Raw genomic sequence first — 22,235 nt, 5'->3', positions numbered from 1 at the left:
GATATCGCCAGCCAACAGCAGCAGCAGCTTTTTCCATGAGAGCTAGCTCGGCTCAAATTATATTTTGCGCCGACAAGTGCACAGACATCAGAGAGAGGAATTCAAAAAGCAAAGGCCGTTGTGTATACGTTTTAAGTTGGTTTAAGTTGTCACTGACAGCGTTGTGGAATTTTTCCATTATTTATCGCCGCGGGAAAATCAAAATTGTATATAATAAATGTTTTCGACGCACAATTTATTGCTCGTATGTAAATCGAACCTTGAACTGCCGAAACTCATTGATTTGTCGCGCACGTGAAAATATTTCGTTACAAAATAATATTATTAAAAAAAAAAAAAAAATGCGGAGAACTTGGTCGATTAATGTTTGTTATTGGATTTTGATCAATCGCAATCATTTACTATCCACGCAGCACATGCGCCAATACAACGGGAGATAGATTAAGCTATAAAAATGTAAATGCGATTGTGTATATCATGTCATGTTTTTTTATAATGTTTGAGAAGGCATGTATTTGCACAGGAAAACTACATTATTGCCCCACGCGCTCAATACCACTCAAAAAAGGTATTGCCCACGCAAATTTTATTCTTTTTGTTAAAAAAATTTATTTTTTATTTCTTATAAGCATAAATAATTTTGATCCCCAAATGAAAAATATAATAGCAGAGCGCATGAACAAGCAAAACAGAGAAAAATAGCGTGTATAAGGAATATTTTTATAAGATTTCTCGTAGTATACATTAAAATCTAAAATTAAGTTAATTTGTATCATTTTTTGTGTTATTTATCATGTGTAAAAAGCTATTTAGAGTACATCCGGTTTTTCTTAAAAATTAAATTAAATTTTGTTATTATATAATGAAAATTTTATTAAAAAGTGACTGTTTTGCTATTTCTTTTTTGCTATCCTTAAACATGTTTTACTTTGGCTTTTATGTTTTTTGCAAATTTCAAAATTTAAAATTAAAGTTCCATATAATCCTTGTGATAAACTGAATTTTTAAGCAGGCATTGTTAATAATATTTTATTCACTTAATTTTTTTTATTTTTATGTGTTTATTGCATCTTTATTACAATTAAAAGAGATCAATAATGAATTCTTTTTTATAATTTAATTATTATTTTTTTTTAATAATAAATTAATATATTCAGTGCATCAATTCAACAGCCAACTCACAATAATTTTACTATATATCGCATATGACAACTTTTGAAACGTTTTCCCAAGAGAATGTTTTGGAGCTGTGCTGCGGTTAAAGTCTTGTACGAGCCTAGTACGCTTTTTTGGTTGGAAAAAATATAATAAAATAAAAGCAGACAAACATATACCAGTTGTAAAAAGAGCCAGAGGGACAGAAATTGTATTATTCTCTTTGGAAGCGAAAAAGAGCAGGCAAACGACAGCAGCCAGCCAGCTCCATGTTTTCTCTCATTTTCTCTCTCTATATTGGACCTAGGCGTGTAATATACGTGCTAGCCAGAACGACCATTATTAAAAAGTTACACATGTTTGAACCGGGACCGAGAGAACAATATTGTATTTTATGGCTTGTAAAAGTGTACAAAATCACGGGAACAATAGCCTGACACAGTGAAAGCAGTTTTTTTTTTAGAAAAGAATCATCTCTATTGCGTTCATTGTCATAGAAAACTATTCAAAAGTGACGTTTCCCAGGAAAGTGAGTTTTTCCAAAGATTTTTTGTTGTTGTGTTTCCGTGAAAAGAGATGAGAGCTGCTTTTGACTTGCTACTTAAAAAATAAATAAATTTAGTTGTGAGATGACCGGTAAATAAACGCACATAATGCGTCATATAAATAATCCGACAAGTCGTAAAAATTGTGATCTCTCCGATCATTATTCAGCTGCTTATAATTTACAACCTCTCCAGTTCTCCTCTCCGGCTGCCGTGCTGAGAGATCTTCTTCTTTAATATTATAAAAGCGAGCACCACACTCTTCAACTCTCGCTCTTTAATGTAATAATAAAATTTAATGCTTTCAGGAACTAATATTATACCTCAAAACGTTGAAATTTTATTGCCGCGATTAAACAATCTCTCCAAACTGCCGTGCTGATGATCCTCTCGGCGGCAGCAGCACCCAAAATTTCGGAGGAGAGAGAAAGGGATAACAAATTACTAATTTTGTCTTTTAAAACTTTGACCGAAGGTGAAGCGATTTTTTTTTATTTTTTCTTAAGAATTTTACGTGCATGGATTCAGAAACTGAGCGGGAAAACCAATGCTCGGAAAATGAATTAAAAAGTCCAAATTTAAACTTTTATACAAAAGTCCAAGCATAAGGCAAAGCGGTGTACGTTACGAATTTTAATTATGATTTCAAATTTCAATAAAATAGGTTACGTAAGTTTTCTCAAGCATAGAAAAATTATAATGATTAAATGGTATAACTATGGTGAGATTAATTGAATTAAATTTTATTTTGAAAAAAAAAATAATAAAATAAGTACAATTAAAAATAAATGTTAAAACAACAACATCGTAGAGGAATATATTTCTGCGTTAAATACGTATTTAACAAACAAAAGTACAGAAATGGAGGTAAACAAATTAAAATTTATAATACCAATTTATTTTTTACCCTTTTTAATCAAAAATAATCATCTCGTTAAGCAACATTAAGATGCAATTTATTGTTCTTATATTTTATCAAAATATTACTAAAAGGCGTGAAAAATTATTTTAAATTCTAAAACAAAGCAATCATATTTTTCAAAAAATTAAATTCTGGCCACTCTTTACTGAATAACAGATTTATTTATTCTTGAATTGAAGAAACCAAAAGCATCATCTTTATTTCATAAATTATAAAAAAAATAATATCATTATCAAAACCCTTTTACCTCTAATGGTATAATAAATTTCCAGTGAAATTTTGCATAAATATACTCTCATAACTAAATGAACGATGAACTTCTTCCCTAACGCGCGGCAGTTCACCTCTTTCTCTTTTAATTTGCGCACACAAAAGGGATTATCTTCAGCGCAGCAGCTCCCATTGTAATAAAGAAAAGTTGAACAGTTTGAAATCCAGCACACGCGGTCGTCCCACGTCGCCGGGCAACGGCAGTCGGAGGAGATATGTGATGTAATAATTTATAACTCCGGAATTGTAATATTTATGCCACCACGCTGAGTGACGACTACGAGAGAGAGAGAGAGAGAGAGACCTGCTCCAGCTGCTTCTTCTTCTTCTTGTCTTGTGTTTTCGAGATATTTATCTCATGAGTGAGAGCAAACTTCTTCTTCTCTTCTTTCCTCCGTCGACGCGTACACCGTGTAAAAGGTCCATCAGACAGGCAGGTATATATACGAACATGAGTTTTATGGTTTCGGGCTCCAAATAATATAAAGATATCGCCGGCAGCCATTCTAATGCCTCTATTTTATTAGCCGAGCAAACGAACTCGCTCGCTCGCTCAGGCTGACAACAATTTTTTTTAGCCCAGACCGAAAAAAGGTGTAAAATCCCGAGCCGAAAACGTTCAGCCGCACTTTTATGGCGCAATCCGAGAGAGGTTGTAAATCTATCGCCCGGTGGTTCAAATACGGCTGGAAAATGTGGGGAAGCAAATTAATTTAACACCTTTTTGATGTTCTATACAATTAAGCTGTTTTGGCTTTTTGCTTGTATAAAATATTGTTTTCCGAAGGGAGTGCCTGTATTTTGTGATTTATTTATGTTACCAATTTTTATTTTCATATAGAATTCTTGGAAAACAATTAGGCTGTAAAACGTCAAGATTAATTAGTTTTAATAGAGACTATTCTCGTTTTCTTTTCACGGATTATATATTTTACATTCTGGAGCAGCTATTAATTAATAATTTTATATGAAATATTCTCTGCTTTTATTTTGTTATATAATGTTCAATAACGATGCAGTATAGCTGAAATTTATTTTTGAATATGCAGACCGCTATATCATTCAATTTTTCTGTATTATTTAACATATTAGGAGCCTGGAAGGCAATAGGAGGTTCCCTTATTTACTTTCTTCGGTTTAAAAAAGCTATGAAAAATTTTATAACCGTAGAATATATCATCCTTCAATTACAGAATTGAATACATTTAATTTGAAATCTTTTGAATTGTTACACTCCAAATTAATTTTTCCCAATTCATATATGAGAGTTTTTATATTAAAAAATTATGTTTTTCCAGACTCATTTAAGAATAAATTATTATTTTAAAATTCCTTCTTACATAAATAAATCAAATTTCCAATTTAAAATCTTAATTTTGTAGATTTTCCGAAGTTATTATTTGCCGCATTTAAAAGTATGCAAAATGCGCCTCGGCAATAAACAATTCGTTGCAAGAAATGCGATTTTCGCCGCGTGTCATCGTATTCTGAGAAAAGTCTCTCGTAAATTTCAATAAATCCCACTGCCGCAGCTGACATAGCACGCGGCTTGTGCTTTTTCGTGCAATAATTACATTATTCCGCGAGACGACCAGAGAGAAAATGCAATTACCCGTACACAGAATTAATTTCGCGCCCGGCGGTTCATGCCTGCGCGCAATAACTCAGCGCCCCGTATTCTCCTTTGACTTATAATCCGTCCGAGCTCTTTTTTCTCGAAAGGAAAGGTCAGCAGCCCGCGCGCGGACGGGACGAAAAAGGATGCGCGAATTGGCGAGCGTGCGTATCTAATACGAGAGCACGAATACATTATATGCCTGCGAGCAGGGCGAAATAAAACAATAAATAATAATATTATGCTTAATGATAGCTAATGTAATGGCAGCTTGGAAATCGTGTACGCTGATGTGAAATGAGCGAGTGTATAATAATGGCAGCGGCAGAACAGCTCTTTCCCGGTTTTATTACTCTTCTCGTGCATATTTAATGGCCGACGGTAACTGGCAGCACTTTTATTTCGTACTGGATGGCCACGCCGGCTGGAAACACCCAAAATGCCAAATTATTCATGGTAAAATGTTTAAGATTATTTTTCTTTAAAAAAAAGTTAAAACGCTATTTATTTTTTCTTCTTACTTTATTTTCTTGTTACACATTTTAAATTTGTTTTTATTTAAATTAAATATTATAAAATTAATTTGCATCATTTAATGAATATATTTTAAGATTTTGTTTGTTTTGCTTCTTTTGGTTCTTTTGGTGTGTGTGTTTTTTTCCACATCAATTTTTACAAATATAGCACGATGATAAAATCTACAAATTAATCATATTTTAGACATAGATCTCATGCATCTAGTCAGTTGGCTTCGTCGGTCCCTATTTAAAGTGAAATTTAATTATATAAAAAAAATAATTTACATGTTAAGTGAATTGAAAAGTTTGTTAACTAATATTAGGTTCTTCCCGTCCACAAAGCAGCTCTTTAGTCGTGTAATTCACTTTTTTACATGTATTTTTTTTACAACCCATTATAAAGCCTCCCTTTTAACAAGCGATGCCTAAATGTTGACACTCCCAGATTCCAACCCTGATTCAGAACAATGCACCCTTTGGCCTGATAGGAAGGTATTGAATCGGCAGCCTCTCAAAAATGCTCCTTTTACGACCCCGGCTGTGACAAAAGACTTTTCCGCTGTTCACGATTTCGCGCCTGCAGCAGCTGGTCACAAAAATGCGCTCAAAGGGAATCGCTCACTTCTTGGGGATGTTCGGGGCAGCGGAACAAAAATGCATTTATCTGCCTTTGTTGGTTCCGCTGCTGGATAAAGAGTCGAGAGGTGTGCGATGGATACCTCTGTGTGTGTGCAGCCTGTGTGCACTTTTGGGCTGCTGCATCTGTCCGAAAACATGAGGGATATCTCTACTGAACGAGGGAAGTGAAAAATTTATCTTGTTCATTTTTACATAATAAATTTTTTTATCCCAAAAAATTAGTTTAGGAAAAAAAAGAAAATGCAATTAATTGTTGATTTGTTTTTATCAATTATGAAATAATCTTTAGTTTTACAAATTCTCTGATGTCAAAAACCAACAATATTTCAAATGTACAAACCCAATTTTAGCAAAACCTTTTGCAAGTTATGCAACCAGGCGAAAATTTTTTGATATCCAAACGATTAAACTTTTTCAAACAGAAACAAAGATTTTTAATCTTGTAAACAAGCCGTTTTGAATTTATTTGGCTATTTGAAAATTGCGATCCAATGAAATTAATGGCAATTTAAATATAAATATTTTCAATGAATTGAGCTTAAATTGTAGAGTTAAAAAAATCACATCTACTTCAGAGAAAACTTTATTTAGCATTTTTTCCAATTTTATTTTATTTTTTCCCATTTCATGCTGTGCCGTCTTAACCTTTAGTACTGGAATTTTTTCACTCCCCTCTGATCCACCCACCTTTTTCACGCACCATTGTACCCCCAGCTTCCAGCAGTGCCACCTTGTTATTTGTGTTGGGCGACTATTATTGTTGGCCCCCTAGCTTGCTGCCGCCGCTCGCTTCTTTTCTGCCGAGCTGATGGATTTTTCTTCTTCTTCTTCTTCTTTTCATCTCCATTTGCATGGAATATGACCTGGGCTTCCAGGAACGAAGCTTCTTGCTGAGGTGGGCACGGTGCAGCAGCAGCAGCAGCTTTCAACAAAGCGCCATTAGCTGAATGAGCTGTTGACGCCTGACCAGATTTGAGCATCTCTTTTCACCTTCAGGTAATTCACCGGCAGTGTAAATATTTCCTCTCGCGCTCGTTCCGCGATTCGTTCTGCAGCGATTTCGCTTTCCTTTCGGGCCCCCTGCTGCTGTTCGGGGTATCAATTTTCACTTTAATGGGTGGGAATGGAATGCAAGCTTGAGTTTTCACGTTTTACTGAAATCCGTTTTTGAATTTTCTACTTCAGGCGATGTGAAGAAATTATATTTGGTTAAAGGAAATAAGAATTATATTTAAAAAAAGAAAAAATCATAAAATAGTCTAATCTTTTAACAAAAGAAATTAAAAACAATCATAAATTCCATCAATCCAATCAATTATATTCATAAATGGCTATAAGTGAAAAGGAACCTCATTCCACAAATAATGCGATCTATAAAACTCAGTAAAACTAAAGACCAGATGAAGGTGAAATTAAATTTACATCAAGTATTTTGCATCTTAAATTTAATGCTGATATTCTAATTTGGTTTTTCAATTTTTATCAAAATATTGCTAGTTTTATAGAAATGTAGTTGAAAATTTTATTTTTTACTTCATTGCATTTTAAGATATTTAGAAAATTTATGAAATGAAGTTCGTATTAAATCAAATTTTAAAGTGTTGACTGTGTGAAATATTTTTAATTACTTTCATCTACAAATTTTTTACTTCCTTATTATATTAATCTTACAATTAGCGTATTTTAATAATGTTTTCGGTTTAATTGATTTTGTGATGAGGATTTTAGCAAACATTTCAACTGTTTTGTATTAAGATATTAATTTATTAGTATAAAAATTTTTTAATTTGTGAATAAAATATTTACAAGTAAAACTAATATTTATTATTCCTAAATTATGACAAAGGGAGAGATTTTGTGGTTTTTCCATTATGCAAACCCCAAAAATCTTGCTCTTTTGTGGATTAGTTTTTAATCTTTTGTAGCATGTGTTTGTCTTTTCCTGATGCTGCGTGTTCCCCATCAAGCCAAATCCAGGAAAAGAAGAAGTGCTATGGCAACAGGGTGCTCGCCCCGAGAGATGATAATTCCGAGAGAGGAGCAAAAGCAGCTTTCGACTTGTTTGAACAAGCGTTTATATATTCTGTATAAAATTCCGAGCGTCAGCAGAAATCAACGCAAAGACGCTTTCGATATGGAGTGGAGCAGAGAGCGAGACCCCTAGTCGTGCTCTTATGATCTGCGCCTACGCCATCAAAATTGGAAGCTGCACCCCTTGCCGAGCGCTTCCACAATAAATAATATGCAATTCCGGGCCGGGCTTACATTCACCCCGGCTTATTATATTCTTTGAGAGAGAGAGAGTGCTTTCCCAAATCGTAAAGCGGCATTAGCGCAGTTGTTGCTCTGTGTGCGCAACCCCCGCCGATATCTTGCTTGATCATGCCACTATCACACAGAGGCGCGGCGGCGTCAATAAAGGCAAAAGCCCTTCTCTCTCTGCTAGAGAGGTCTATAATTAAGATTCATATGCGCGTCGGAGACCGGCAAAAATTGAATTTGGTTTGAGCTAAATGCGCCTCGCTCTATTCTCCGCCGTGATTGCTACTTTAGCTGTATCGACGAGACGAGAGAGACGAAATTTAATTAGCGCGAAAATGGAGTGCCGAGGCTTTGTCAATTTTAAAATTGCCTTTTACTAAAAGCATTGTATCAAAGGCGGCAATTGTATAATCAGAATGCAATAATTTATATACATTAAAGTAATATTTAATATAAAAAATCTTAAAAAAAAATCAAACGCACTAATTCAAAACAAACGTTACTGAAGCACAAGCAAAAATATGAATTTATATATATATATATGTATATATATATATATAATATATATATATATATATATATATATATATATATATATATATATATATATATATATATATATATATATATATATATATATATATATATATATATATATATATATATATATATATATATATATATATATATATATATATATATATATATATATATATATATATATATATATATATATATATATATATATATATATATATATATATATATATATATATATATATATATTTTAATCTAGTAAAAAACAATAATTTTTCTTTTTCAATATTCATTTTAAAATTAGTCTACAAAAAAAAAATTTTTTTAGCATTAAAAAATTCAAATTACACAAATTTTGATCATAACTATTAAACTATTTCAGATGCATGAGCGTCTTTTATGGCAAATTGAATGATTTTGGATTCTTTGAAATTGCATCTGTAAACGATATTTGGCATATATTATCATCGCTGTTTATATACACAATAGTTAATTTGTTTAGCGTGAAACTTGCAATTATAAATATCGGAGCATATAAGAAAAATGCAAACACGCTGATTTTTTAACAATCCCATAGATTTTCTGTTGAAGAAAAAAATATTTATGGAATAATTTATCAAAATAATAAATAAAACCTTATTTGTTTTTATTTATTAAAAAAAATTAAATAAAACTTGTAAATTAAATTTCTCATTATGATGGCCGCTATTTTTGATTACGTGAGAATAATAATAAGATAATTATATATCATTTTATCTATTCTATTTTTGTAATTTCAATCAAACGCAAATTTAAAAATCCGTTTAAAAATTTTTTGCTACAATGTGGTGAAATTTGCGCATTTATTTCCGCAATCTGGTGCAAATTGTGCTTTGCGACGCAGCAAATCCGGCGCTCTCGATCCCACCACATGAAATACACTCGCGCGCGAAACGAGTATACCAGTCTGTAATTTGGTAGTAGTTTTGTGATTGAAGTTTGTAATTATGCTAATTTTCGTTATTACGGGGTACCGAGCGAGAGCGAGCGAGCGAGCGCGCATACTCATGAGCGGAGAAAAAAGCCAGTTGTGTGTAGAAAAGCAGGGGCTCCGGCGCGGCGCATACTTGATGAGGCGCACGGCGGCGGCGGCGACTCATCCGCGCCGCCGCTTTATTGTGTGTGAAACCGGCAATAAAATTTGAACGCCGATGAGAAATTATGCACGGCAGCCATAGCAAATACTTGCTTTGAATCAAAATTTCATATTGTAATATATGTTGACACAACAAAAATGTAAATCTATGGCAAGGAATGAAGCTAGGGAGACACATTTAAAATTTTGCCCACATCGAAAAATAACATGAAAGCGATTTTTCTCAATTATTATGTTAAAGATTATTTTAATAATTTTTAAATTGCAGAAAGATTATGATTAATGATTATTCTGGAATATTATCAAGTTTAAAATTGAATTGATTGGGTAAATTTTTTATAATTAGAATATTGATGTTCAGAATCTTATATAAAATGCTATTGTAAAAAAAACCTGTTATCTTTTTACATACAAATTTTTAAATAAATTTTAATAAATTGGACGAAAGGAAATTACTTTTTTTAGACTTTTGAAGGTAAGCGACTTTTAGAAAATTAAAGCATCTTTACTCTACCAATAATTTTTTTTTTGTTACGAATCAAATCTAATTTAAATTAATATTTTATATTTTTCATTAACAAATAAAAAATATTATGCCATTAGCAATCTCAGTAATTACTTCAATATGAAATAATTAATAAATATAAATATTTTTTTAAATTTAAAATAAATATTTTTCAATCAACAATTAAACAGTTGATATTTATCCGAACCTATCAGGAAATGCTTTTCTTTTGTGCCTAATTAACTCTCTATGATACTTTCTCATCAGTTGTTGATATACCCAGCGATAGACCAGTTTTTCTAACCATTTTCTCACCATGATTTTTTTTCTTCTGCAAGTCGCATCATCAATAACGCATCCGATCCAATTTCATGGCTTGGAAATTGATCCGCATATCGTTCTCACCATCAAAGCAGAGTGAATCTCGCTTTCTGCAAAAACCCTCTCTGTGACCACTGAATGAGAAAAATAAACTTTGCTCTTTGAGACTCCGTTTTTATATTAAATTCCATGGAAATATAAGTTCGCAAAAAATGTCAATTAATTACTTCTGCTCCAGCTCAGTTGCTAATTGCAAAATCGCTAATTAATCAAGTCACTCTTATTAATCACTTAGTTAGCTATGCACTGTCACCCTCATCACATGAAAGGGTTCTTTTTGTATGCTTGGAAAAGTCGTCGCCGGAGAGCAGAGAGGTGCATCAAATTATCAAGATGATTAATTCAACTCTGGCGTTCGCAAAGAGCAAAATAAAACATTCATCGAGGCGAAATAACTCTCCGTTCTGTCTGCCGACGTAAATCATCATTAAGGGGGATTGATTGAATAAATAAACAAAACGAAACACATGCGCGATATCCAGCAGCAAAACTGCCACCCCGTAATTCATATTCTGCGAGGCAATATCCTGTGCGTTTCAATTGCGCAATAATTCAATTGTTTTTCATGCTCGTGTGGGCAATAATTAAAAAGGGGGTTGCAGCCCTTCATTATACTCCTTTCTCTGGCCGGGGGAGGAGAGGGAGAGAGAGAGGCACTTAAAATCTCACTGCGAGAGCAGAGCGCGGTGAAAATTCAGCGTGCAAATGACGTTGCAGTTCGGTCGCGCATACACATCAAATATTTAATGATTGAAGCAACTAAGCACGCGGCACCCAATAAAATAATATAATACTCTGCACCCCCTTCTCCCCTTCTGTGTCGCTTCAAAATGGGTTTGCTTCCCACACGTCAGGAGAGGGTTTCAGCTGTGGGCAACTCCACTTTTAGTATTTTTAATTATATCTCAAATTTGTGAAGAAAAAGTTTTAAAAGGGGAAAAAGGTAAAAGCTGTCATTATAATAAAGTAAATCATACATTTTTGTGCTGTTTCTGCTTATTCTGATTCATGATTTCAGCAAACAAAACGTATAACAAAACATTTTTGTAAATTTTGTCTATATTATTTTTGCTATAATTTAGTTTGATGCTGATATTGAATTATATTAATTTCAGGAAACTTCCTTTTCAAAAAATAATAAATCATGTTTTTCTATGAATTTTTTACTGTTTTCTCTTAAAACTGGCTAGACTGGAAAGCAAACGCATTATTTATTTAGAGTGTTGACTTCCAACACAAATAATACATTTTGCTTGATCAAATGTTGTAAATTTCTAATTATCTTGTCTGGAAAGTTTCACAAGTTGACATATCTCATATCTCCGATCTTTACCGAGGAATTTAAAAGCTTAATTACAAAGTTTACTTTTTATCATCAAATTTCAGCAATCCAATTTTCTTTATTAAAAATTGAGAGAGTAAAAGCTTTGAAAAGTTTCAAAACAGGAAGACTGGAACTTTAAGTCTAGAAATTTTCATAGATTTCTTACCTTTCTTTTCTAATTGACTCTTTTGAATTTGTAAATTTTGATTGGGAAATTTTTTTCTCAGTTTTAATTGCATATAATATCAACTTTTTGTAAGGATTAATCGTTTGAAATATTTATAAATAGAATTTGGTGCCAATGACAAGTGGTGCAAATTGCAAGAAAAATTGCCTTTGCTCCTTTGACCTGCGAATATATAGCTCGGCTCAGTCAGTGTGTTTCTCTCAAAATAAATATTTGATCCGATCACTGCCGAACGAAATTCGCTTCCGAGACAAGAAGAGAGTTTGCCTTCGGAGCTGCCGTCAAACGTACGCGAGGAGACAAATTCCACCCCCGCTCGCAGCATCCATACTCTGCTCAAAGTGGCTGCGTGAAAAATGTTTTCAAGCTCAATTTTTGCCATCGGCGCTCAATAACTTGGCACGACCCCGGCAGAGGTGGTTTTTCGGTGCGCTCGGCGGCGCGCACCGGAGAGCAAAATCACATTTCCATCCGTCGCCCACCGCCACCAACCAGAAGATATGAAATAAAAAATATATGTATAGGGCACGGCGGGGTGGAAGGCAGGTAGGGTAGGGATCGTCATGCGCTGCCTAGGTGCACTTGAGCCTGTATAAAAGCACGGGCGAAGCAGAGAAATGGATGGAAATGCTGTCGGGGCAGCCCTGCGAGGACCTCTGGCGGGCGCCGCGGCGTCACCTCCTCGAGACCGCACTCGACGCTCGTCTCTTCAGTCGGGATCGAGCTGCCGAGCGGTGCGAAGGTACCGAGTGTTTTTTCCACGCGCACGGCGTGATTTGAAACTTCTTCCTCAACGCAGCATCCGTGTGGACCTGAAATTAAGGCATGTCCGCCCGTTAGTTGGATTTACTATTCTTCTTGCTTTCCGAGTGGATTTCAAAACTGACTTCGGAAAATTGTGCTGCGGTGTGTTTTGGAAAACTGTTCAATGTGGCACAGTGTGCAGTGCCGTCGTCGCCGAGACTCTTCTCGCCTGATTTGAGGAGTCCCGAGTTCCAGTTTATCTGGTAAGAAATCGAGCATTATCTTATGAAAAAATTTGGGATTTTTAAAAAAAAAAAAATTCGTGAAATTCTGAATCGGGTGAAGAAATTGAGCTTAAAAAGTGCTGAAATTCTGCTTTTTTTTTAAATTGATCAATTTTTGTTAATAATTTTCTATAAATTTTGTATTCAACACAAATTCATTCTTGTGGGATAATTTTAAATTTATTTCCAAACCGGTTTGCGAGCACTCCTCTCGTGAATTTCTCAAAACCACTCTCAGCATTAAAATTTCAAACAGCAATTCCACCTTTGCAACTCAATACATATCTGATGACGCCTGTTTGAAATATTGCGACGGCGGCCGAGTGAATTGCGCATTGTTTCCATCCGCGATATAAAATAGTGGATTTTAAAAGCTGACTCCTTTCCGGAGATTTTTTTATTATTATTTTTTATTATAAGTATTCAAAGTCCGAGGCGGGCTAGGGCACGTTTGGCGGCGACCTCCCGTCGATTCTCCTGCCAGCTGCCACCTTCATATCTGCGGCCTCAAAATTTCCCCCCTCGGTTATAAATTGAAAGGAAAAATAAAATAAAACGTGGCGCTGCTACATCTCAGTGGGTAGTTTTCCTCGAAATTCAATCCGGCGATACGTTTTCTTTCTTGCGCTCTCCTCAGGTTGCTTCTTCTTTTTTTGCTCCGGTGCGTGCTGAGAGAATTGCTATTATAAAATTTTGAGATGAGACAAAAGTTTCCTTTTTTTTTAAGAAATAAGGTTCTTGAACTTTGATCAAGCAGAATAAACAGTTTTAATAATGACGAAGATAAAAGGAAACTCTTGGTACCTTTGGCGGAATGAAGTCCCAAAATTCCCTTAACTTTTCAATTTTCGCCGAAACGACTCTCGCTCTCCGCACGCAAATTGCGGAAAAGCAGGCTTTGCCCGTCCGTGCCTGCTGCAATTGAATTATTCATACCCACTTAAAACTGAAAAGTCGCCCGGGTTCACAAACGCGGCTTCTTCTTCTCCGCTGCAATAAACAAAGAGAGCATGCATGAAATTTCGCATTCTCTTTGGGGCCGATTGTAAAGCTGGTGTAATTATTGGTATTTATTCTCTCTTTTCGCGCGGTCGGTTAAAGGTGATGAATCGCGTGAAGCGAAACACCTCGTGGCAAAATTTATTTATTTTTTCTCTCCGAGAGAGCAAAAATCGTGGTGCGCCGACGGTAATTGCGCCGTGATTTTATATACCCGGACGGTTGGGAAAAAATTTATTTCCAGCAGCCATCGACCGGCTCCTAGCAAGCTTTGATCAGTTTCTGCGGAGGAGGGCTGCTTTTTGATAAAAACCCATCAAGCACTCGATTTTGCCCCGACTTGGGGTCCGTTGGGAAATTTACTTATAGATATCGGCCTGCTGCGGTTTCGAGCGGCGCGTGCAATGTTTGATTTGTTTTGCTGTGCAGTCTCGGAAAAGAGGCCTTTTTGCCCCGGAATTCGTCTCGTGGGGGATTTTAAGAGCTTGATTAAAGTCGCTGTTGTACTTTTGAGCGCCTCAGTGTCAAAGTTAAAAGTTAAACGCGGCCAAAAAAAGCAGACTTTCCGAGAAAATTGTAAGTGCCGGGCCAGACTGTTGAGAATTAAGTAAGGAAAGTTGAGAGGGGAGAGTTGCTTTGAAAGTGGATTGAAAAAGTACTTTGACAAGCTTAAGAAAATATCTTCATGAAACCAAATTGATAAAATTAAAAGTTTTTTGAAACGTATAAATGGGTTTAAGAACCGTTTTTTTTATTACGTTGAAAAGAATAACAAAATCGTGTCAAAATTCAATTATTTTAATTATAAATGTTCACAACAAAATATATAAAATAAACTTTTCAAAATAGTTAAGAGAAATTAATTTTCAAATGAAATTTAATCAGATCAGGGGAAACTGAAATTCAATAAAAAGAGGAAACAATGAAAATCTTACACAATATCTTATGGAGCTTGTAAAAAAATTTAACAATTTGCCCGTCTTATGTTTAAGGAATGCAGATTTTTATTCCTTAAAAGGTGCCCGACCCCTTTTGCAAAAACTTCCTTGCCCCAAATCGGTTGCTCGCTTGGACTGTTTGCTTTTATCATATATAGAGCTCCAGTAGTGCAACCGTTAGATTGGGATAAATTGGATTTGCAGCGCGCTTTTTGCTCAGCCGCCATGGGAATCTTCTGACTGGCTAATAATCCAGCCGTGTGAAGGATGATCGCGTTTTCGCACCAATTTGGCGTCCAATTACTGCCGGCCGTCAAAAGTAACTGCACCTATCTGTGCTGGCTGAGCGCAAAAAAGGCAAAGCTGGCAGATGCACTTTGAACGTGTGTCTTTTGTGCGCCGAGGCATCGGCGGCACGCCCGGGATTTTCGCGTTTTATTGCGTCCATGTATCACTGGAGCTCAAGAAAAAGGCTCTTAGCAGTGAAAAAATAAATGTTTACAATTGACATACAACAAAAATCATAGAAGTAAATATAAAAGTAAGAAAAAGAAATAAACTTCAATTAATTAAATGAAAAATCAATAGCTGAAAATTCTTGACGACAATTAAACATTTAATCTGAACATTAATATTTAAAAAAAAAAATACCACAATAAATTTAAAAAAAAGAAAAAAAACATGAAATTGTTAACAAAAAAATGCATCACACCATTCAATTCTAACAATTAAATTTTATTATGTTTCTTAATTTCATCATTTACAATTATTTTCCATCCCGCAATTTTGTCTGCTTTTCGATTCAGAGTCAAATCCTCTTTGAAGTTTCAAACACTGCATTAATTCCTCCCCTTCACTCAGCAGACGAAATGTGCAATTCCAAGCGCGCAAAGTACCGTTTTGTCTCGGAAAAGCGGAATCCGCCGCCCCGCCCTAGAGACAATTGTGCAGAACAACAATGGTCTCTGCAGAATCGGTGAGCCTGCTGGGGTTGGTTGATCTCTTGGCCAGCCTAGCTTTATCTGAACCAGAAATCCCACACTATATACAGCTTAAAAGTCGTGTCAAACACATGCATACAAAGTATAAACCGCTGAACGTTTTTTTAATATTTTTTCCAACTCGCTCGAAAAGCTCCTCTAATTCCACCCGTTTTTTCTGTATTGTAATTTCTGGAAAAAATAACACAATTTGATGCATAAGCTGATTACGACCGTGCGGAAAAGCCCTAATGGCATAAAACGGAGGCGGAAAATCGATATTACCGAGCTTTTCTCTTGGCCTTTTCATTAAGGGAGGAGGAGAAGAAGTTGCCGAAGCGAAACTGATTTTGAACTCCTCTGCGATATGATGATCGGATATATTCGCATGCATAAATTGGCGTTCGTTTTTTTAGCTCGAATTTTTCCATTATTCAAATGAACGGGTTCGGGATTAACATTTTGCCGAGGTCGCGCTGTGCAATCGAATCAACAGCGGTGGTGGCGGCAGATGAATATTTATGACCAACGAGGCGCAGAGAAGAAGAAGAAGAAGCAGGCCATTCATAATTCAATTATTTCGGGGTGGATTCTGTGCATGAAGGACGCGGCGCCGCATGCCGAGGGAAAAATGCTGCGCGAAATAATTTATTCGGCGAGTGCAAAAAAGCCTTTTGTTTCGTTTATTTGACGAGGGCGGAGAGCGGAATTAATTGAGGCTAGAGAGTTTTTGTGATAATTGAATGATGAATATTTATACATCAACGGCGGCGGCGGCTCTGTTTTCATTGATGTGTATAAAAGGCACTTTGTGCTGATGAGCGAGTTTTTCTTGTTTGCAAGTGATTCAATCGCTTTGCTTGCCTAGAATAAAACCATTGATTAATTGTAGATTGTTGAACGAATTACCAATCAAACCGCGATTATTATTACATCGTCCAAATCAATAAATAACTAATTTTATTCAGCTCTAAATAAATTAATTCAAAAATCAGCAAAAAATATTGCAAATGCAAATAAATCTATCAATAAATATGAGATGTGATTGAAAAGGTGCAGAATTTTTTATTTGTAAAAATATATTTATTAATTAAAAAGTTTCTCCATCACCAACATTATACATCTCTGATGAAAATTAACATAGCTTTATCAAGCCGATTGGGACGTTGAGTCTGAATCAAAATTAGAGTCACATTTTGCATTAACATTCCGCACGCGACAGTCGGTGCATTTCTCTATCCGTCTCTTTTCCTGCGTCGTGGGTCTCTCACGCATTTCAATTAATTTCACGCGCGTCGCACGTAATTTCGGCGGGCTAATTGATGTCTTGAGGGGTTGCGGCGCTGGCTGGCTGACTGTTCCGTCAAATCCACCACGGATTACGGGGGATTATTAAATGTCAAGCAGTTGTAATGAAGAGAGCTCGTCTCTAGCTGGCGCTGGGGCTAAACCGCAGCCCAACTTGATGACGCCAGAAAAAAAACGAGAGAGAGACTCGAGTGCCATGGCTGGCGCTCTTTAATGGTTAATTAAATAATGGCCGCGACGTTTGTTCTTTGAAATTTTGGCCGAATTTGCATACGAATGACGCGGTGTTAAAAATCGATCGGTACACCAAAAAAGAAGTATAAGACTAAAAATTTTAGTCAATATTTAAGCACAACGTATTTTTTTAATTTTTTAACTTCCATAATAAACTTTTTTATAATTTAATATTCGTAATTTTTATGTGTATTTTATATTAATTATTTATTAATTTTAAAAAATTCGTCATCAATTAAAATCGTTGGTCATTTAAGTTTACTTTCATTATTTATATTGAAGCATTAAAATTAAATTAAAATATTATAAATTTTTCTGTGGCATTCCACAATAAATTCATTGAATTTGCAAAAAACTTTCTTATCTGTGCTTATAAATTGCTATTTCAAATTAAAAAATTTAATAATAAGAAGAGTTACATTAATTATTTTATTCTTCAGAGACCACCAAAAGTCCTACTGAAATTTCAATTACGATAAATACACTAGCATTTGGCCCCCTTTCTCTGCTCTTACAGCTTTTTCCGGCTGTGCGAAAACGCGGTCCTGTTGCCTCTCTGTGCTAGCTGTGATGTCGCCTGTAGCCTTTGAGCGCGGACGAAATTTATTGTTTGTTATCATTTTTTAATGTGTTGCCGCGGTGCCGAAGCCGCTCGCTCGCACCACATAATGTGGACGAATTTCGGGCGCGCGGCCAAAATGGTGTTCAACTTGCCAAAACATATGCTGGGGTATATTTTACTCCGGACCGGGCGCTTTTTTAAACGGGCTCGGCCCATCGACGTTTACACAAGCCGGAAAAATTAACCCGAAATGCACGCCAGCTGATGTTCGTCCGAATGAAATTTTATAAAAATGTAAAAAGCCCTTTTTTTTCCAAAATGGCGTCCACCGAGTATATGTTTTTTATTCATTTCGGAGGTGCATTGTGTGTAACGTGGACAACAATCGCAGGCTCGTTTTCGGCCTCCATTCATCGGGCGGGCGAATTTGCATAAAAAGCAGCAGCTCGAAATTACGAGCAGCGCCATTAAAAAAGAAGGTCGTAAATCGATGCAACGCACGAAAAAGGGCACGCTCGGAAAACGTAATTTTCCCGAGCCATCACATTGTGTTAGGTTATTTTTCGTTTGAGGAGGCGCAGCAGGTCTTTTATCATATTTATTTTTTTTTCTCAAAGGCGCAGGATGAAATTTTTAAAAGGTTTCGTTCTCCAGCACTCGGGCACTTAGCGAGCTTATTTACGGCTCAGGTACTTTATACGCCCGGTTCTTTATGACAGGTCAACTTTGCTCGAGGAAGCTTTACGATAGAGAGGGTGGAAATTGCAACCCTTTCGCACCAGCACGTCCGCAGGCATCTCAATTTTCGCCATCAATTTATGATCAAAACACTGCGTTTTGCTGCTGGTTTTATTCGCACAAGATGTTCAGCCGAAATTTAGCAAAGTATCTCTTGTTGACAATTTCGCGCTTTTACTGCCGCTGGATAGCCTAAGTGGGTTTTTAATGACGATCGTAAACGTGAGATTTTTATATATCCACTTTAATGCGAAATCCGTTTCAAAGTCCAACGGGTGGAATTCTGTCAGAGGACGAAAATAGCGACAAACAATAGTGCAGTAAATTTCAAAATTCTACTGCTTGTTTTGCTGGGTAGGTGGGGAAAGATTTATTCGGTGATAGTTAAATAATGTTAATTTGTTTGTTTTGAAATCAGAATTGGAATTTAAACAGCAGGAAATACATTTGGCGAGTTTTCAAAAGGTTGACCTGGAAATCTGAAGAATAAAATATATTTTTTAATATTCATAAAATGAAAGATGGATTTGAAATTAAATTTATCTACATCAGCTGGGAAACTGAAAATAACTTAAAAACAAGGAAGCAGCTGCCAATAAGAAATGAATAATCACTTAATTTATAAGACTAATTCTTTTAAAATTAATAGGTGGCCCAAAGAGTTTTGGTCCGGAATCAATTTTTATTTTAATACATGAAAATTTGGTCTTCATTTGAAAAACTGGGATTTGTACAACCACTTTTTACAAAATTCTATCTATTCAGTATTTTTCCGCTGGTTATGATTTAATTTAAAAAATTTAAATCTTTATCGAAACAAAAAGAATTTTATTTTTTATTTTTCTAAAGATTTAAAATAAAATGTGAATAAAAAAATTAGTTTTAAGAGCAGCGGTTTAAAAGAACTGTGCATTTTCAAGCAGCAGCACTTCGGTCTGCCCTTTTTGCGAGAGCCCCTTCAAGCTGGCTGCACAAAAATGCAGCGCTTTTTATTTCTCCACTGGCGGAGCGAGTCAGGCAGGTATCCATTATTCGTCGGAGCCAGGGTGCCCAAAGCATGTGTGTTGATATTATTACACGCTGCTCAGGCTGATGGGCAACTCTTCGCCGTGGCTGTACAACTACAACAACAGCACAACACACTTTTAATACCACGGCCGCCGCCGCCGCGCGGAGCCTTCCTTTTTATAAAAAATGCACGCCAAAGGTCTCTCACTCTCTGCTGGCTGCTCCTTCTTCTTCTCTCTCGCCAGCTATGGGCTCGTGTGTAAATATCTTTATGCCTCTATAGTTTCATCAACAAAATCCACCCCGCTGTTTTTTTCCTCCGCGCAAGAGAGATGATGAATTCTCCCGGCTTTTTGTGGCTCTGAAAATCTAGAGAGCAATTCTCTCTTTTTTTTTTAAATTTTGAATCGGTGATTTTTTTTCTGCTCTCAACCTGCACCATCTGCCGCGAAAAGGAGAAATTGTATCAGCAGATAGTTTTAAGCCGAGAAATTATGTCTTTCGGTGCTTAAGTGCTTAATGCAAAAAGAAGTCCTCTTAGCGCTGGAATTTGAATATGTTAACGACCATGCGATATTGGCCAAGTAAGAGAAGGTTATTATCCGGCCGCTCGTATATATGTATAAAGTAAAAAGCAAGTTCTTTTTTACACTCTCGTCCGAAAGAAGATTTTTCCTCTCGCTAAGAGCCTAGCGCGAGACGAGTGTGGACCATTTTGATGATAAGTTGATGCCCACTAAAAGGAGAGAGAAGGAGGTGCTGCGAGAGAGCCCGGCGAGCTGGACCAGTTTATAATAAAGAATCAGAAAATATAGTGATGAGGTCCGGAGCCGAGTTGCCTGCTGCGAGCCTCGGTGCTTTCTTATTCTAATCTTGTAGGCGTTAATGGCAACACTGCCTGCTGGCTCGCACCGGCTCTTTGCTCCTATCCTAAGTAGACTTAAAAAACTTATTTTCAGAAATTGCAATTCTTAGGCGGTTCCACTTTGGTGACGTCACGCTCGGGGCTATCTTTATTGGCCGAATTGCTGTCCGCCTGGATCTATGCGCGGTTTATTCCGGAGAGAATTTATGGAAGCGATTGTTGTTGGTTTATCGGCGAACCTTTTTCGGAATAGTAGTGCTATTTTATTCATACATTGTCCTCCGCGATTTCATGCATTATTCAATCGGATTATGAAATCTCACTGGAGGTAGCGAATTTTAGCAAATTGGCCGTAAATTGTGTTAGAGAGAAGCATAAATTTCGATTTTTAAGCAAATTGCACTGCAGCCTTGAGGCGATTTTCCGGTTTGCACAAACCGCACCTCATTCTATATATCTGCTGGCTCGGCGTCTTGCGGCGAGCAAACTCAATTTCCACGGACGCCTCGGTCTGTCTCTCTCTTTATATATTTCATTCTTTCCTTCTTTTTTCCTAACGTTCAGTGAAGGCCGAGTGCATTGGAAATGAAGAGATTTCTTTACTAGGGCGTCTGGCCGGCCGGCCGATCGGATTCTTTATCCTCCGCCGACGGGCCATGTGCTTTTAAAGAATCCGCACTCGGCTTTTCTCTCGTTTTATTGAGATATTTAGCCAGTGCTCATTGAAAAGCAGCAGCTGAATTCGGGCTGCCGCCAGACAAAGATCCACGCTCGGCTGTGCTCTCTCAAATTATACAAAGACGTATGTATGGTACATATATAGTGAGCTGCTGCTGCTGCTGGATTTCCTTTGCGCCCCGCTCAAATCCTCTCTGCTCTTATGTGGTGCATCTGCCCCATTAATAGGTTTCAGCAGCCAGAAGCAGCGCTCCCGCAAAACAGCTCGCTGAAAGAAGCTTTGCCTGAAAATTTGTGCTCCAAGAACGGAAGCTCCGAATCAAAACCGGAGAGCAAAGTTTCAATTGAGAAGAAGTTCCTTGCAATATTTTATACACAAAAAAAGAGAAAAATCTGGGTAAATTTGTCTTGTATAAACAGTTTCAATCTTCATTGGTCATAAGAAAAAAAACAAGATAGGAAATAAACAAAACTCTATAATAAAATGCAAGAAATTAAAAAAACTTTTTCCTTTAGCCTTTTTTTAATCTTACATATAATATTTTGATTCAGAATAAAAAAATTCCATAACAATAAGATCCCTTTTCAAAATAATTATTGGGCAAAATCAAAAATTTAATCAAGTTGTCCTTTTTTTAATATCTTTATCATTTTTTTTATTAAAATGACTTCTGTGCATTTGGACTTAATTTTCTAGAAGATAAGTAACCGACCCGTTCCCACAAGGATATAATTTTATACCTTTCTCTCATTTCCCCGGGGCGATGTTCTTTTCTTATTATAAAGTGCGGGGCATCCACAAGTGCACTATGAACTACTTTTCTCTAAAGTCGGTGCCGCCTTAATGGCATCAAAGGATGGTTTTAATAAGGCCGCCGCGTTCCAATTTCCGTCGTCCACTA

General features: G+C 36.1%; 1 protein-coding gene across 5 annotated transcripts in view; it reads left to right on the top strand.

The window, feature by feature from the left end:
* The first annotated feature begins 12,695 nt into the window (after nt 1-12,695).
* The window catches only part of LOC132193264 (latrophilin Cirl-like), a 68,449-nt gene continuing 58,909 nt past the window's right edge, over nt 12,696-22,235 (top strand). For all 5 annotated transcript variants that reach the window (XM_059613839.1, XM_059613840.1, XM_059613837.1 and 2 more), the window contains exon 1: nt 12,696-13,002. The gene's annotated coding sequence lies outside the window, so the exon portion shown is untranslated. The remainder of the gene's footprint in view (nt 13,003-22,235) is intronic.

This window comes from Neocloeon triangulifer, unplaced genomic scaffold, assembly GCF_031216515.1.
Source record: "Neocloeon triangulifer isolate White Clay Creek 2 clone unplaced genomic scaffold, ASM3121651v1 ptg000003l, whole genome shotgun sequence".
Classification (NCBI taxonomy): domain Eukaryota; kingdom Metazoa; phylum Arthropoda; class Insecta; order Ephemeroptera; family Baetidae; genus Neocloeon; species Neocloeon triangulifer.
The sequence above is the reverse complement of the archived record's forward strand: the minus strand, read 5'-3'. Positions and strand labels throughout refer to the sequence as shown.